The 9,213-nt window shown below is 43.5% G+C and overlaps 1 pseudogene; it reads right to left on the bottom strand.

The window, feature by feature from the left end:
• Positions 1-6,679: 6,679 nt before the first annotated feature.
• Positions 6,680-6,797, bottom strand: LOC126177805 (5S ribosomal RNA; annotated as a pseudogene).
• Between the last annotated feature and the right edge of the window lie 2,416 nt (positions 6,798-9,213).

Here is a 9,213-nt window from a genome sequence, read left to right as displayed (position 1 = left end):
GAACTTCCTGCGGAAGGCCACTTCCTCAGCTTAGTCTCGTTTATTAGCCGAAGGCAGAAAGCTGATACTTATAATCATTTACTTCGTCGACATTTGCAACCTGTTCACTCGGAATACAGTGTATCATTACGTAACAGAAACGGCTGTTTCTTTATTTTCACGTGTGCTTGCCTTTGAGTGTCAATGACTTCATTTACAAAACTGAGACACCAACTTCATTGGAATGCAGACACGTGTCGCAGAATAGTTACACGAACGATGCAACGTCTTACACACATTTATATCCACGTGGTGTGTAGTAATAAATACATAAAAAATCTTGACATGCGACATATTTCCCGAAGAGCGTCGTGCGCAAGATAACGTAGGTTAATAAATAGCGACTGACAGCAACAAATATTCTCACATTTCAAAAGGAACCGACCTTCGAACGATGTTCATGTTCCCATGGCATTTAGTTCCGAAAATGGTGCGCGTGAGTGGTGTGCCATGTTACCAGCAATGATGTCAGTTAATTTCCACTTTGCAATCCAAGAGTTTTGTAAGATTTGAGTCCGTATTCACATTACATTAAAGCAGATAAAACTGTAGCAGTTACCTATGGCAGACCATAAAAATTCTTAGAGTAGTAAACATAAGTAATTTAAACAAACTCTGTTAGATAAAGCTACCCCGTAGCTAATTGGATTAGTCAGTTCAAAAGTCGAAGGAAGGCAACGGAGTATCACCTCAAATAGGATTGTGCCAAGTAAATCACTGTTGGTCTTCTTTCAGACATTAATGCTGACGGCAGTCTTCCTTTTCTTTTAAATTTTACATGATAGGACCCTTAAAAATTATAATCATTTCGTAATGCAAAAAGATGAAACCTGTCTCACGTAGACTTGCTGAACGAATCACTGATTACTACGAGGTAATAGGAAACATACGTCCAGCATGCTTCCTCGTACGCGAGATGAATTATATTCCATTGAATTTCATTTATTACAGTCACATTATAGTATAGAAGTATAATTATACGTTATGGTCATCACATTTTCTCCAGTTTTAGCATTGCTTCGAGTCGGTTTTCTCTTCTGACCCAAGCTACATACAGCCTGCATTCGTTTCAGTACTGAATATAAAAGCGAATGGAGGCCTTTCCAGAATGTATTAACACATCAGGAACATTCTATGAGATTTACTACGGGTTAAGAGGCCAATGCGCTACGTGGGAGGATCAGCGATGAATTTTTTTGGAATGCATGAAACATAGTGTGAAGATAACACTACAGGGCGATACAGATTATTTTTTTCCTTTTTCTGTACTTTATTTTTCATTTTTTTTTTCGACTTAGTTTCGTGATACACTGAAAGAGTTATTTCAGAATAAGTTACGTAAATTAAATTCTTGATACAGTTATGTTTCAATATACATAATGTATTCGCTAACAAGCCGGCCGTTGTGGCCGAGCGGTTCCAGGCGCTTCAGTCCGGAACTGCGCTGCTGCTAGGGTCGCAGGTTCGAATCCTGCCTAGGCATGAACGTGTGTGATGTCCTTAGGTTAGTTAGGTTTAAGTAGTTCTAAGTCTAGGGGACTGATGACCTCCGATTTTAAGTCCCATAGTGCTCAGAGCCATTTGAAGTATTTGATATTCGCTAACAAGTTGTTTGAATTCATTTTCTACGGACAGAGCAATATAGAATTTTAGTTTTGTATAAAAAAGGAAATTGATGTAATAAGAATCTTTGAAAGTGATACGTGAAGCGAGGTTTATGAGCGGCGTGGAACTACAGTGATCAGCCGGAACATTATGACCACTTACCAAACAGCCGACATGTCCACCTTTGGCATGGGTAACAGCGGCGACGCTTCTTGGCATGGAAGCAATGAGGCCGTGGTAGGTCGAATCTGCACACACGAGTCACGTGACACCTCCAAATTCATGGGAGGGCGGCGATGGGCTCTGACGCCACGTTCTTTCACATGCCAAATGTGTTCGATCGGGTTCAGATCAGGCTAGTTAGGGGACCAGCACATCAATTGGAATTCGCCACTGCGTTACTCGAACAAACCCCATCAGTCCTGGCCTTGTGACATGGCTCATTATCTTGTTGGAAAATGCTCCTACCGTCGGGAAACAAGATCGGCATGAAGGGGTGCACGTGGTCTGCAACCTGTATACGATACTCCTTGGCCATCACGGTGCTTTGTACGAGCTCCGTTGCACCGTTAGGTGCCCATGTGAATGTTCCTCAGAGCATAATGGAGACGTAGCCAGCTTGTCTCTGTCCCACCGATACAGGTGTCAAGAAGCTTCCCACTGCGAGACGACGGATTTGCGCCATCCCATCGGCATAATGAAGAAAGTATCTGGATTCATCAGACCATGCAACGCTCTGGCACTGCGTCAACGTCCAATGCCGAGCCTCAAGGACCCATTTCAGTTTTGGGTGCCGATGTCGCGGTGTTGACATTGGCACATGCATGGGTCGTCGACTGCGGAGGTCCATTGTTAGCAGTGTTCGGCGTGCTGTGTGCTCAGACACTCTGCCCAGCGTTAAAGTAATGTTAGTTCCGCCACAGCTCACCCGCCCGGCCTGCTTTACAAGTCTGCCGAGCCTACGACGTCCGACATCTGTGATACAGGTGGCCGCCCAATCCAACGAAATCTGCACGTGGTTCCACCTCGGTTTCGCCACGTGTTGAAGACACTCGCCAGAGCTCCTCGAACTGCCGACAAGTCGTGCAGTTTCCGAAATGCCTCCGGGCCGTCACATCCCGCCCTCCGTAAAACTCAGGAGATCGCGCGCCTTCCCCGTTCTACACACGGACAACACGCTCGGTCATACTACATGCGCCGAGTGTGTGTCTGACAAGCAGTCATTTCTCGCCAGGTGACGCTGCAATCGCCTGTGCGGGTTTAAATGTGTGGTACATCGGTGGTCATACTGTCCTGGCCGCTTAGCGTATACAGGGTGGTCCATTGATCGTGACCGGGCCAAATATCTCACGAAATAAGAGTCAAAAGAAAAAACTACAAAGAACGAAACTTGTCTAGCTTGAAGGGGGAAACCAGATGGCGCTATGGTTGGCCCGCTACATGGCGCTGCCATAGGTCAAACGGATATCAACTGCGTTTTTAAAAATAGGAACCCCAATTTTTATTACATATTCGTGTAGTACGTCTCCTCCCTACATGCAATTCAAAAATTTAGAAAAATATTTCCAACCCATGTTAAACAAAAATTAGTCCAAACACTAGTTTTGTCTAATCTTTACTACTGTGATGTAGTTCAACACGGCACAAATAGTGAAAATTCGAGATGCCTCGAGCTAGTGATGAATACTTGCGTTAGATACGTATGCAATATACGGTTGTATGATCATACCGGTCCTTCATACTCCCAGCTAGGTTGGATACGCCCACATAAGGCACGCGATCTCCACACGATGTGCTTACTTCATCGATTTCTTAGCCACTGGTGTCCCCAATACTTATCTTCTCACATTACACACCTATCATCAATCCACAACCGCAATACCAGGTCGGATACGTCTAGCATCTTGGCTGTACCTTTACATAACACAAAATATTTCTCTGTGTCATTCTCCATCTCAGCCATACGACTATGGAATGCGCTCCCCTGTGATCTGCGTCTTATCCAGAACCACTTAATATTCAAGAGGGAACTCAAAACTTACATATTAGGGACGGTATAGCCACCATTGTCGTGCCACTCTCATCTTTTTCTTTCTCCTCTCCATCATAGCTTCGAATTTTACCATTCTATTTCTCTTCCTCTAACCTATCTACCTCTTCTATATCTCTTTCAGCCCATTCTATCGTCTTATGTCTCTGCTTGATGAGAATAACTCACAAGCTGCAAGAACATAACGAGAAAATTCCCAACTAGCAATAGGACTGACATTCATAAAAGAAAAAATATGTTTACTTTCCTATACATAGTCATTACTATTATTATTATTCTTGATTATTATAATTATCATTGTACTACTTTTATAATCTCTAATTTTTTCTGTAACATTAATACTGTATAACATGTTATATGTCCTTAATGTTCTGTAGAAACTGAAATTTGTTGAATCTGAGTATGCCTGGTTAGCTGTAAGAAAGGGCCTGAAGGTTCTAATCTTGCCAGGTAAAATAAATGCATAAATAAATAAATAAAATAAATAAATAAAGAAATATGAATATTTCAGTTGCACCACTTTTTTCGTTTTGTGACAGATCTCGTCGTAATAGTCACGAACGTATAAGTACGTGGTATCACGTAACATTCCGCCAGTGCGGACGGAATTTGCTTCACGATACATTACCCGTGTTAAAATGGACCGTTTACCAATTACGGAAAAGGTCGGTATCGAGTTTATGTATGGTTATTGTGATCAAAATGCGCAACGGGCGTGTGCCATGTATGCTGCTCGGTATCCTGGACGACATCATCCAAGTGTCCGGACCGTTCGCCGGGTAGTTACGTTATTTAAGGAAACAGGAAGTGTTCAGCCACATGTGAAACGTCAACCACGACGTGCAACAAATGATGATGACCAAGTAGGTGTCTTAGCTGCTGTCGCGGCTAATCCGCACATCAGCAGCAGACAAATTGCGCGAGAATCGGGAATCTCAAAAACGTAGTGGTTGAGAATGCTACATCAACATCGATTGCACCCATACCATATTTCTATGAACCAGCAATTGCATGCCGACGACTTTGAACGTCGTGTATAGTTCTGCCACTGGGCACAAGAGAAATTACTGGACGATGACAGATTTTTTGCACTCGTTGTATTGAGCGACGAAGCGTCACTCACCAACAGCGGTAACGTAAACGGCAAAATATGCACTATTGGGCAACGGAAAATCCACGATGGCTGCGACTGGCGGGTTAATGTATGGTGCGGCAATATGGGAGGGAGGATAATTGGCCCCCATTTTATCGATGGCAATCTAAATGGTGCAATGTATGCTGATTTCCTACGTAATATTCTACCGATGTTACTACAAGATGTTTCACTGCGTGACAGAATGGCGATGTACTTCCAACATAATGGATGTCCGGCACATAGCTCGCGTGTGGTTGAAGCGGTATTGAATAGCATATTTCATGACAGGTGGAATGGTCGAAGCACCATACCGTGGCCCGCACGTTCACCGGATCTGACGTCCCCTGATTTCTTTCTGTGGGAAAGTTGAAGGATATTTGCTATCGTGATCCACCGACAACGCCTGACAACACGCGTCAGCGCATTGTCAATGCATGTGTGAACATTACGGAAGACGAACTACTCGCTGTTGAGAGTAATATCGTTACACGTACTGCGAAATGCATTGAGGTTGACGGACATCATTCTGAGCATTTATTGCATTAATGTGGTATTTACAGCTAATGACGCTGTAACAGCATGCGTTCTCAGAAATGATAAGTTCACAAAGGTACATGTATAGCATTGGAACAACCGAAATAAAATGTTCAAACGTACCTATGTTCTGTATTTTAATTTAAAAAGACCTGCATGTTAGCAACTGTTATTCTAAAACTGTGAGCCTTCTGTATTTTAATTTAAAGAGACCTGCATGTTAGCAACTGTTATTCTAAAACTGTGAGCCATATGTTTGTGACTATTACAGCGCCATCTATGATAAAGTGAAAAAAGTGGTCCAACTAAAAAATTCATATTTATTTACGTACTACACGAATATGTAATAAAAAATGGGGGTTCCTATTTAAAACCCGGCCGCGGTGGCCAAGCGGTTAAAGGCGCTACAGCCTGGAACCGCGCGGCCGCTACGGTCGCAGGTTCGAATCCTGCCTCGGACATGGATGTGTGCGATGTCCTTAGGTTAGTTAGGTTTAAGTACTTCTAAGTTCTAGGGGACTGATGACCTCAGATGTTAAGTCCCATAGTGCTCAGAGCCTTTTTCGACCCTATTTAAAAAAAAAAAAAAAACGCTGTTGATATCCGTTTGACTATGGCAGCGCCATCTAGCGGGCCAACCATAGCGCCATCCGGTTTCCCCTTTCAAGCTAGACAAGTTCCGTTCTTTGTAGTTTTTTCGTTTGACGTTTATTTCGTGAGATATTCGACCCGGTCACGATCAATGGACCACCGTGTATAGATAAGTCGCCAGAGAAAGGCACCAACAAAGAGAGTGAAGACGTCAAAATTTTCGGCTTTCTGTCGTACATCTTAAATACAATGTCTTCATCATAAAATTTTGCTTATTATACGACAATGAGACTGTTTTGTGCAGTGAAACTTTCCTATACGGTCAGACGTGCTACTTGCAGAGAGGCTTTTGCTTTATTCGTTAAACTGTTCAAGATAATACATATGTCACGGAGTACCTGTTTCGTTCACAGACGGTGTCCTAAACATCTACTCCCTCTTCCACGGTTAAGGTCTCGCAAGTTTACCTGCTTTCATTAATGTACCTAATTTGAAGTAATATCTTTAAAAAAAAACCGCCTTCCGAACAGGCCTTGGAAGGCCAAACGGCACCGACCGACCGCCGTGTCATCCTCTGCCCACAGGTGTCACTGGGTGCGGATATGGAGGGTCACGTGGTCAGCACACCGCTCTCCCGGCCGTATCTCAGTTTACGAGACCGGAGCCGCTGCTTCTCAGTCAAGTAGCTCCTCAGTTTCCCTCACGAGGGCTGAGTGCACCCCGCTTGCCAACAGCGCTCGGCAGGCCGGATGGTCACCCATCCAAGTGCTAGCCCAGCCCGACAGCGCTTAAATTCTGTGATCTGACGGGAACCGGTGTTACCACTGTGGCAAGGCCATTGGCTTACAGTAATATCGGAACTTCATTTGAGAAAGAAATTTAACCATAAATTGTTATATGAAGTGCATCAGTGAAGCAAAAACGATTTTATGAAGGATGTTCAAATGTGTGTCAAATATTATGGGACTTAACTGCCAAGGTCATCAGTCCCAAAGCTTACACACTACTTAACCTAAATTATCCTAAGGACAAACACACGCAACCATGCCCGAGGGAGGACTCGAACCTCCGCCGGGACCAGCCGCACAGTCCACGACTGCAGCGCCCTAGACCGCTTTTTTTTTTTTTTACTTATCATTTTTTTTCAGTATGAGGACACAAACAAGTATGATCCAGTGGTATGATGGGAATAAGATCAGTGCGCTACACTAATTCCAGCTATTCTAGTTTTATCTGACAGCTTTCTCTTTTTTTTTTAAATTTTATTTTTTTAAATGTTTTTTTAACAGTAAGGAACTGAAAACTAGTAAGTGCACTCGTTGGGTCGAGTTGGAGACGCACATAACTAAAACCATGCTAATAGTTGTAGAAAAAGGCATAAAGAAAGAGAGCAAAGGGCGGGGTGAAGGAACCCATGAAACAAAACTGAAGGGTGGAATCCTTACCACCATTAACCACTGCTACATCTTGCACTGGATGGGAAAACAAAAATTGCGAAGACCTTTTCGCACCGGGGACAAAAAGAGGAAATGGGGCAAATACTGCTACAGAGTGTGAGGGTTCACAACGAAACTCTCCATCTGCTGTATCATCCAGGTATGACTTCTCGTAATGGTGAAAGTAGATCCCACGTTGTACCGTGTAGTGTTCTATCATCGTCTTGTAATCTTAGCTTCTCTTACCCGTGATGTTCCAGCTACGTGGAGGGTCGTGGAACGCACTCCACAAAAAATTGGAAAAATATTGTCGATGCTTTGGGTTACGGAGGATCTTGCAATGTCGTTCCTGCAAATAGTTCCAAAAGTCTAAAGTGTCCTTAGTGCCGTCTTGAAAAAAAATAATGCACTGCATGTCCACGAAGCCACGTCATTCCATTAGTTTTAGTGCGTGGCTAATACATCTCATCCGGGAATAGGATAGTCTTCGGGTCGATATGATTCGGCGTTACCCGAAGGAAGTATGCTGACATTTGCCTCACTAAGTGCCACACTGCCGTAGACTCGCCACAGCTGAGACGGTGTTCATCGTTGTCTTGAACGCCGCAGCTCGTGCACGTGCGTGAGTCGACCATGTGGGTCGCATGTAGCCTCGATCTGGTCACCTGCTTACCGTTGACAGTGATATACCACATCGCCGTGACGTCAGTGTCCAGTGATACGTGGTGAATTGTCCTCCACACTACTCGCCAGTTGACGTTCGGGTGCTTCCTCTCCACGACGTTATCGGGTCGTCCACGTTGCAGGACCCTACAAACCACCTTTGCCGTCGCCAGGTGAGTCGCTGGTAAGGCAAGCCGAACGTAACTGAGTTCGAGGTAGACCACTCGGCTAATCCTGCGCGGCTTTATGGAGGAATTTACAAAGAATTCAGCATCGCAACAGATTGCTCCTCGCACCAGGGGTAAGTCTGGAGGAAGTGAAAGTGTCAAAGACGTTCATACATCGTCTACTAAATGACTCCAGTCATCTAACAGTAAAGAAAGAGAAGAATTCCAATTGCAAAGGCAGCCAGTTCAGTGAGAACCGAGAGCGATGGCACTGCTGTAACACACTGTACTCTTATTGTTATTAGAGAGTGTCTCAAAGTTAATATTTATACCTCAGAAACAGCAAAAGTTGCAGAATTCAAAGAGGAATCTGAAGGGCAGTGTTCAAATTCCAAACTACTTTCTCCTTAGAATTTCTGATTTAGTAGGTCGAGTGGTTATCTCAATATGGAGAATAATAGAAGCCATCTTTTCGTTCATCAGTAATTACAAGTTTAATTACAATCAGCTCCTTTCTTGTTTGTTCCGTTCTGTGTTTATTCGAACAATGGGAACGTCCTCTAACGATGAGAAATATCTCACTCATGATACGACACTATTTTTATTTTTTGTATGCGGTTAGAAGCGTCCATTATCGCCACAATCATGTGTTAGAGTCTAGCGAATGGTATGTATGTGAATCATATAAACGTAATTTGGTTAATATAACATTATAACTGTTTGTGTGACGTATTTACGAGGCGTAGGTAGACGAATCAGTAATGCAGTTGTCTATATTTGCGTAACAAACCGCTTAAAACGAGACTGTGGGTGGTCCGTGTAGCAGACTAATTCTCTTTAACCCGATGCGAAACTTGTTCATGTCCTTATCTCACAAACTAGCGCACTTGAAGTTGAACTATGCGAGCAGGTCCGTATTTTAATTCCAGTCACTGATCATACACCTGGGCTAACGAACGACGCTATTAACGTAATTCAAAGTGCAGATATATA

This window comes from Schistocerca cancellata, chromosome 3, assembly GCF_023864275.1.
Source record: "Schistocerca cancellata isolate TAMUIC-IGC-003103 chromosome 3, iqSchCanc2.1, whole genome shotgun sequence".
NCBI lineage: Eukaryota > Metazoa > Arthropoda > Insecta > Orthoptera > Acrididae > Schistocerca > Schistocerca cancellata.
This window is presented reverse-complemented; position numbering and strand designations above follow the sequence as displayed.